Source organism: Condylura cristata, unplaced genomic scaffold (assembly GCF_000260355.1).
Source record: "Condylura cristata isolate star-nosed mole 26May11 unplaced genomic scaffold, ConCri1.0 scaffold00007, whole genome shotgun sequence".
NCBI classification, from domain to species: Eukaryota; Metazoa; Chordata; class Mammalia; order Eulipotyphla; family Talpidae; genus Condylura; species Condylura cristata.
In genome coordinates, this window is record NW_004567108.1 from 50507623 (window position 1) to 50516478 (window position 8856).

Here is an 8856-nt window from a genome sequence, read left to right on the forward strand (position 1 = left end):
CTCAGTTAAAGCCCTCTTTACCAAGTCTTAAACTGTTGCTCACGTGTTTCAAACATTATTCCATATTTAAAACACATACACAAAAACAGATTAGAGCTCTTCCTTAGAGACTGTATTCATAAGATTTTCTAAAATTTGAAAACCCAAAATTTAAATTATCAACTGAATAGAACCAATTACCCAGATGTTTATCATTATATGTTAAAATGCCCAGCCCATTGTTTGAAGTCAGGTAGCAATGGTCCATGTCAACTATGAAAATAAGCATCGTCCACAAGGGGACTTGACTTTGCTCAGGACTTTTAAATGATCAGTGTAGGCTCAAAAGAATCAGCCACACACTTAATGGGATTCAGATGTCAGGCCTTAGACACAAAAAGTAGATTTTTCATCACCTAAACATGGGATTTTATGTTTGGATAAAGCACAAACCGCTATTGTTACCCATCAATACTAGTATTTTCATGGACTAGGTTCCATTAAGTGGTGAATATGTGATGACTTGTCTTCCTTTATGTCTTTTCTCAACTGCCTCTCTCTGTTTTAAACAACTGCCTTCTTCGATGTGTATCTCCGCTACATCAAGTTTCATTGGACTTTCCTGATGTTCTCTTTTCTGGATTTAGAGAATTGAACATGATGTTTTTTCTCAAGGTTCAACCCAGGGCACTTTTAAAGACCTTTAACTGATTGTTTTAGCCACATTAATGAATCTGGTATGGGAGAACCAATTTTACTTGGGTTTGAAGAATTTCTGGTACTGTAAAAAGCTGAAAACTACAAACTAAACACAGCCTTTCCTTCTCATTAATAGGTGAATGTTATTTTCTTTTCTTGGGTTGACTTAGGAAGCCATAACTATTAGAAGATATTAGAAAACTCTCCCCAAACAATAGCTAATGAAAAGTCTTCAATTCAGAAAACAATGATAAAGAATCTTATCTGGCATAAGAAGGGATATCATAAATATCCAGGACTTTTCTCCACTTGAAAGATGTTTGCAATGTTTAATGCCCTCTAGCCATCATGAGTTTGCCTGTTATATTCACTGGAAATTCAGCACCTCCTATGATCAGTACCTCCCTCTCACCCGAAACTGCTGGGTGAAATAGATCCAGGGAAGCACGCAATTCTCCAGACTTCACTTGACCATGTTTCTATTGTTGCTGGATGAGACCCATTTCAGTGCTGGCCAGAACTGACCTTTGGTGGTTGATCTGCTCTCAACAGCCCATGGCTTGAGGTGTTAGGACGACAGCCAAAATAAAAGAAATATGATCCTAGAACACAGTGTTTTGGTATTTTTTTCTCTCAGTGTAGATAGGCTTTAAAGAAAAGCCCAGGGGTGGGAAAATTGAGTGTAGAGAGGAAGAGACAAGGGGAAGGAGAGAACAAGGCATTTACCATAATTCTATGCACTGAAGTTTCCATTTTAGGGAACAGCCATCATGGCACCATTAACAGTGGACCTCTGCTACCAGGCTCCACCACACAACAATCCTTCCAGGTGGAGAAGAATGTACAAGAATGTTTTGTTTTGTTCTCCAAGTAAGCAGCCAGTGTGTAAACAAAACAGATACACTCACTTTTTGAAAACTCTTGGCTGTTCTTTTCACACATGTGCAAGTCGCAGGCTTGATGGAGGAAATCCCCACACAGGATGACTTTGGATACCTTGGATATCTCATTTACTTGGTGTGCACCTTTTACAATTACCAGTCTTTCTGGTTTTGCTCTTTTTTATTTATTAACTTTATTAGTAAGTCACTATGTAGCTGGCTAACATTCACTAACTACAATTCAGTAGAAGTTCAAAATAAAATTACATGGGCATGGGCAAGCTAGATAAGTTTGAAGTTGGCTTGGATTTAAAAATTTTTTATCTTTTTTTGGGGGGATGATTTTAATGTCTAGTGTTCTTTATTTCTGATTTATGGCAAAATAGAAGAGGGAAAATTTTAAAACAACTCAACACAGAGCAGTGCAGCTGAGCCTGTCAGATTAAAGAAGTTTCACTTTAAATGTGCATCTAATTATTCAGCTATAATACTGAATCTGCATATTCAGTTTCCTTTATGAAATATCATGCTCATATTTTTAGGCAGTCTATTAAACAGATAAATACAAAAGAAATATGATAAAATCTCTCATTCAATCTGCATTAAATAAAGAGAGCTCAAAATTAATTTATGGTGTCCTTGTGATAACATGCCTGGTGAAGATCTAAAGCTGAGAAAGCCTTTACATTTCCGACTTGAGTAAGCAGTTAAAACAATCAGTCATTTTCTGCAGTGACTAATCTATTTTCAATTTTTCATGAACTACTCTGAACTCAATATGAGAAGACAATATGTAGGTAGAATGTTCTCTTTTTGAAAGTGCGTAAGCTCCCCAGAATCAGCATGGAAAATATACATCCTATTAAATAATTCTAAATGCCAATTTCAAATCATGATGAGGTGAAAATTTTCTTGTTGACTGGCTTGATGCCTTTCTTGTAAATCTAGTGTGTTTACTTTTTCTTCTAGTGAGTCTAAATCTTTCCCGGTAAAAAGACAGACATTCCTCAGTAGAAACAATGTGGGTGGCTCCATTTTTCTGTTCTTCCCCTTTGTGATCTTCTTCCAAAACATGTCTTTCACCATTTTCAGCCCTATCTCCATAATTCATTTATTATTCATCTTTTTCTGAAGAATATGTGCTGGATCTTCTAAGCTGGACTACAGTAACACCTGTCTTATCTACATTTCTTAGTATTTACAGGCTTAAATTTATGTCATTTATATGACTGAATCACCAGTCTTATCACCATCTGTTTTCTGGTGTAATAGTTAAAATCTGCTTCCTCCTTTTTTTCTTCCTCCTCAACCAGTTCAGGATGAAATTCAAATGCCTCACAACCATTTATCTCTAGTGTTTCCCTGCTTTGAAGTCTGATTTCCTTCTTTATATATCTTGTTCAAATTTATCAGTCTCTCTCTTTTTTTCTTCCCATGCAAGAAAAAATTCTAGAGTGAGTTTGATAACATTTGGACCTAACCAGAATACTCTTTTTCAATTAGATCATCTAATGAAATGCAACTTCTTTCCTTTTATCATTTTTTAATATAAATCCAGGAGGCAGTGCATGATGGTACTTGCAAATATCCTCCCCTTCAGGTTAAGCCCCAAACCAGCCATATTTCTTGTTTTCAAAGGCATCAGGTAAAGCTCCTGCATTATTTACTTCTCTTATTTTTTCTTTTCCACTAAACTATACTTCTCGTTCTTTACATTTTCCATTTTTTCCTCATCTCAGTTATCCACAGCATATTTTTCAAATTCATCTCTTTTATCAATATAAACACCTTGCTTTTCACACTTTCTCTTAGGAGTTAATTCATGGGAAAACATAATGCTTATCTGCTTTAGTACATTTTTTTGCTTAAAGAATGCACACAGATGTGGAATCTGCACTTCTACCTATATTTTGAGCAACAATTACAGGTGTGACCATCTCATTTTTTCCTTAATAGTTCTTTTTGTCATTTTCTTCAGTTTCTTTCAGCTTCCCTTTGTGCTTTCTGGCATGACTTTTGTTGACCAAATTTAACTTGATGAGTGACAATCTTAACAAACTTCTGTTGTTTGCTCTTTTCTTATTCTTCAAACAAGAAATTTTGTCTTAAATAATCTTCTTTTTCTTTGCCTTTCTACTGCCTTTGGCCTGAGTGTATTTCTTGGGGGGTATTGTGGAGAAAAGTGGCACCACCCAGCGTTGAGTGCAGCTGGACACCATCAGGGCATCTGGCTGCTGCCCCACATGGAAAACTAGCCCTCATCTTATTCTTTCATGGCTCCAGATTTGAGAGTTTTTTAAAGTTTATAGCAAATGTTTTCAATACATATTAGAAGAGAGATGAAATTAATTCCCAGAATTCTGTGGTGATTGGACAAGCTACAGCATGAACAACAAAAAATAGTTCATAGAAAAGCTTCAGATAATGTATTACTCTTTCTGTAATTTCCTCTCCTTCTCTCCCAGAATTACATTGCTTATTTGAAGTTTTTTTTTTACTTTGTTTCCATTCATTTAGAAGTATTAGAACATGGAAATAGTCAAAATGAACACAGGTGAAGGAAAAGAGTGAATTATGAATATCTGGCTGTCGTTTGCTAATTTAGTCTTTGACACAAATTAAGCCCAAAAGATAGCTTAGGTCAGAGTCTTAGTGTTTTTATATTAAGTTCTAAATGTTTGGAATAATTTATCTCAACTTCACATGAATTATAATGGTTTTATATGACTTATAAGTGATTATGTAATGATTATTTTACTTTAATGCTTGATACCTGGCAGCAATGGACAACCTATAAAAGAAGGCATTATATGTATTCAGTGTTGCCATTGCCTTTTTTAAAAAAAGATTTATACATATAGAACTGGGGTACAGGCCAGAGGCTCAGGGGCCGTGAGAGGATTCACCAGAGATAGAGTGGGGAGCAAAACAGGCTGATCAACGAAGTATATTGCTGAGGGGAGCAGTGGGTGGGACAGGAGAGGTCTGCTGTGCCATGTGGGTCACCTTCTGGGGAGGGGATCGAACTTGCACCAAAGCAGAGGGGGTAAGGTTTACAGTGCTGCCTGTGCTTTAGCCTGCTTCACCACCAGGGAGGACCCTCCACTGCCTTTTAATCAAGCGACACAGAGAAGAATATTAGTGACCTTTACTAGACAAATAGGATGCCCTTCTACATTTCCAAAGCATTTTACATTCTCCCAAAACTCTTATTTCATGACAACCCTATGACATAACTGGATCAACTACTTTTCTCATAACTTGGAAAACTGAAATTTCAAAGGAAGAGTTGACTTGTCTAAGAAGTAAATGGCATGTTAGCAATTCAATATAGATAAAGCACCATATTATCAGTGTGGGAATACCAATGGTAATGAGCCACAGGACAGGGCATGGCCACTTAGACAAAGCTACATTAAAAAGTGGAGAGGTAGGGCTCTTCCTGGTGGCACAATGGGTTGAAGCATTATGAAGTACTCTGAAGTCACTGCAGCACCAGTTCGATCCCTGCCAGGGAGCTGACCCACATAGTGTGGCAGACCTCTCCTGGTCTGCCCGCTGCTCCCCTCAGCAGTGTACTTTGTCAATCTGCCTGTTCTGCTCTCCACTCTGTCTCAGGTGAATCTTCTCACCCACCACATGTATGACCTGTACCCCAGTTCTGTAAGCATAAATAAATAAATCTTAAAAAAAAAAGTGGAGAGGTAAATGTGAATATTTATAAAACATCCTGAAAAAGTTCCTGCTCCTAAAGCTGGAGCTTCTCAAACGTGCACCCAAATTCCAGTGCTTCAGTTGCTAAAAAGAAGCATTAAAAACAGGAACAGACAATTCATTCTCAGTTCGTGCTCCCAAATCTCAGTGTTTCAATTACTAAAAAGAGGCATAAAAACAGGAACAGAAAATTCATGTTCGCTGTGTGTGTGAATATGTGTAGACATGCTTAAATGCACAGACACACATATATGCTTATTAAGTTCATACATACCTTTTTGTGACTTATCAGCCATCTACTTTCCACCAGGCTATGTGCCAAGAGAATAGTGAGTAATAGAAAAACTGATAAGAGAAATAAATATTAAAATTCACAATAAGGTACAACTTTATAGTGTCTGATTAGCACAGAAGACTTTTAAATTATAATTTAAAAAAAAATCGTATACCACTGGTGGAAACAAAGTGACAATAACTCATTGGAAGGTGTTTTACTATTATCGTTCAAAGCATTCAAAATGTGCGTAGCTTTAGAACAGCAGTTTAAAAGTAGAATCGATTCTAAGGATGTAAAGATGTACAGAAGATTTAACTTCTAGGACACTTAGCATAGCATTATTTACTAGAGAGAAAAACTGATGGAAAATCAACTATTAGACAAAGTCACATTAAGCATAATGGCGATGAAAGTCGTCACATCTTAGAATATATCAGCACTACTCTAAGTATTTTACAAATATTAATTCATTTGGTGCTTACAGCAATCCTATGCAGTAACAACTCTTATAACCTTTATTTTTTGTGTAAGGAAACTGCAATATAGAAAAATGATTTGTTCAGAGATTTAAGTAAAAGTAGAAGCAACTACTATTGATCTCGATAGTCCAGGTTAAATAGAGAGGACAAATTAAAACAGTTAATGCTTCCTTGTAGAGGAAGGAGATGGAATTGAAACTATGGGTAGTTGCTAGGCCCTTCCTGGTGGTGCAATGGTTTAGGACGCAGCACTGCAAGCGCAGCACAGCTGCTTCAGTGGGAGTTGGATCCCCCGCCCTGGAGGTGACCACATGGCGTGGCAGACCTCTCCTGACCCGCCTGCTGCTCCCCTCAGCAGTGTACTTTGTCTGTCTGCCTGTTCTGCCCCCCAGTCTGTCTCTGGTGAATCCTCTCACCTCCCCTGCACCTCTGGCTTGTACCCCAGTTCTGTATACATAAATACATATATCTTAAAAAAAAAAAAAAGAAACTATGGGTAGTTACCAGATTCATTTTATTATGGTAGACACTGAACTAGTAACCATATATATCATATCTGAATTTCCACTCACAGTATTCCAAGGACAGTATCCTTTATGACAGTAACATCATAAGCGTGATGTGATTCACATTATACTTATGCTTTACATCATAAGTGTGTGTCATATCACTTCACATGGGAGTGCTAAACAGCCTCAAGAAAATATGTTGGGAGGTCTGGGCCATGTATCTGCTCAGTCTCTTCAAGGTGAGAATCTTCTGAATATGGTTTACCAAGGATCACTACTAAACAGTAATATTAGAAAGTGACACCATTGATCCCAACTACCAGGTTTGCCTTTCAAAACAACAAATCCAGAAAGAGCAAAGCACCTGTGAGATGGAGTGCTAGCTCTAATACAAGGGAAATGTGCACATCTGAGAAAAGTCTGTAAACGCAGCACAAATGTAAACAAATGGGATTGCCTGTAGAAAGCACACTGTTGGGAACAATGTTGCTAGTGAGCAAAACTTCAAGGTCCATGTTATTTTATAAATTAATATGTTGTGAAAAATAAATGCGATCCTCCCTGGTGGCGCAGCGCGTTAAAGCACAGCACTGAGAAGCTAAAGCCACTTCCCCATGTGTTCAATCCCCGCCTGCCCTGGAGGTGACCACATGGCGTGGCAGACCCCTCCTGGCCCTTCCGCTGCTCCCCTCAGCAGTGTACTTCGTCAATCTGCCTGTTCTGCTCCCCATTCTGTCTCTGGTGAAGCCTCTCGCTGCCCCTGCACCTCTGGCCTGTACCCCAGTTCTGTATGCACACATAAAAAAATCTTAAAAAAAATGCGAAGGGAGCTGAGTATGTTGTCAAAACAATGCGCACAGGCTCATTTGTGTAATAGAGCAATAAAGTGCACAAAGGTAGACAAAAGATGAACAGTTATGAATGATCCTCTTCCTTCCATCCCCCAATGCAATAAAACAAAACAACAAAGTGGGGAAATTTGGTGCATCCTGAAGAAAGTAAAGCAGAGCTGGTTTGAGCTACGTGCTACTGCTTGCACCTAACCATCCATGGGATCAATGCCCACCACTTGGACACAGGCCAGACAGTTCAAAACAAGGGCATTATATGTTCCATTGGTGACACTGGGAGTGTCACACTCTGTTGCCAACAGGTAGTGCCAATCCTTTATTGATCTTCAAACCTAAAACAACCAATTATGACCCTTCCCTGAACTTTGTGGTATTTTACATCCCCAGACTACTGCTAGAAGATCACAGGCATGGTCACTGTGTCAATAAGAGTCAGCTGATTCCTAAAGCAGTGAGAGTTCACTGGTGTACCCACTCACCAAGTTTGACAGAGAACTGTGGTTTTATTTGCACTGGGATGATCTCCATGAGTGGACTTCTGTGTAGCAGGATGTTTTGCCAAAACCGTCATGTGTAGGCTACTTCAGTGAACTAAAGGACACTTTTCAGATTAATCCTACTTATGCACTGTTCCTACTTGTGGTATATTTTTGAGATATGAAATGTTCAACCAAATGTTCAGAAAATTATTGTTCTGGAGTTTCTTAGACAGGTGCTGACATACCTGAATTTAACCAAAGTGGAGAATGTTTGCTGATTTCCTAAAATCTTTGCCTATTTGATGTCTTCTAGTCCATGGAATACATGACCTAGGTTATATCCAATAAACCTCTCAGTGTTGGCAGCAAATGGATATCCAAAATCAACTTCAGCAAGAAAGGTGCACTTAGGGGGCTAATAGAAATGATTGGTAATGAGTGACAGGCAAATTGAAATGATCTTTATAAAAGTTCTTCCCCAAACCATGTCTTAGTACTTCAGGGGAGTTTTGCTTTGGTTAAAGCACAAATCAGCCTTGGCAATCTGGCACTGGAGGTGTCTCATCTTGCTTTCTATTCTCTTTATCTGTATATCTAAGATAGTTACCAGTAAAGTGTGAAGGGCTGTAGACAAGGTACAGGTTTCCTAACATAGAGGGATCAGTGTAATCTATGTGTCATGCTTGATGAAATTGGGATGATTGGTGCTTGGCTGTGGCAGTACTTTTCCCATAATAGAGATTGTAATCAAAAGATAGGCAAATGTAAATAATGGTAGTATTTCCTTCACAGGATGTAGAGCTTATGAGTACCTTCATTTGTTTATTTAAATGCCATATTTAAAAAGGAAAGCAGAATGGTTGAGAACAAATCTCACAAATTATGTAAATTGCTTTATATGATTGTTTTGATAAAATGAATAGTCATGATACCAAAATCAAGCAAATTCAAGCATAAACTTAAAATTCTTAAAATTTAGAGCAATGTA

General features: G+C 38.0%; 1 pseudogene; it reads right to left on the reverse strand.

The window, feature by feature from the left end:
* Positions 1–2444: 2444 nt before the first annotated feature.
* Positions 2445–3393, reverse strand: LOC101636037 (annotated as a pseudogene).
* Positions 3394–8856: the final 5463 nt, after the last annotated feature.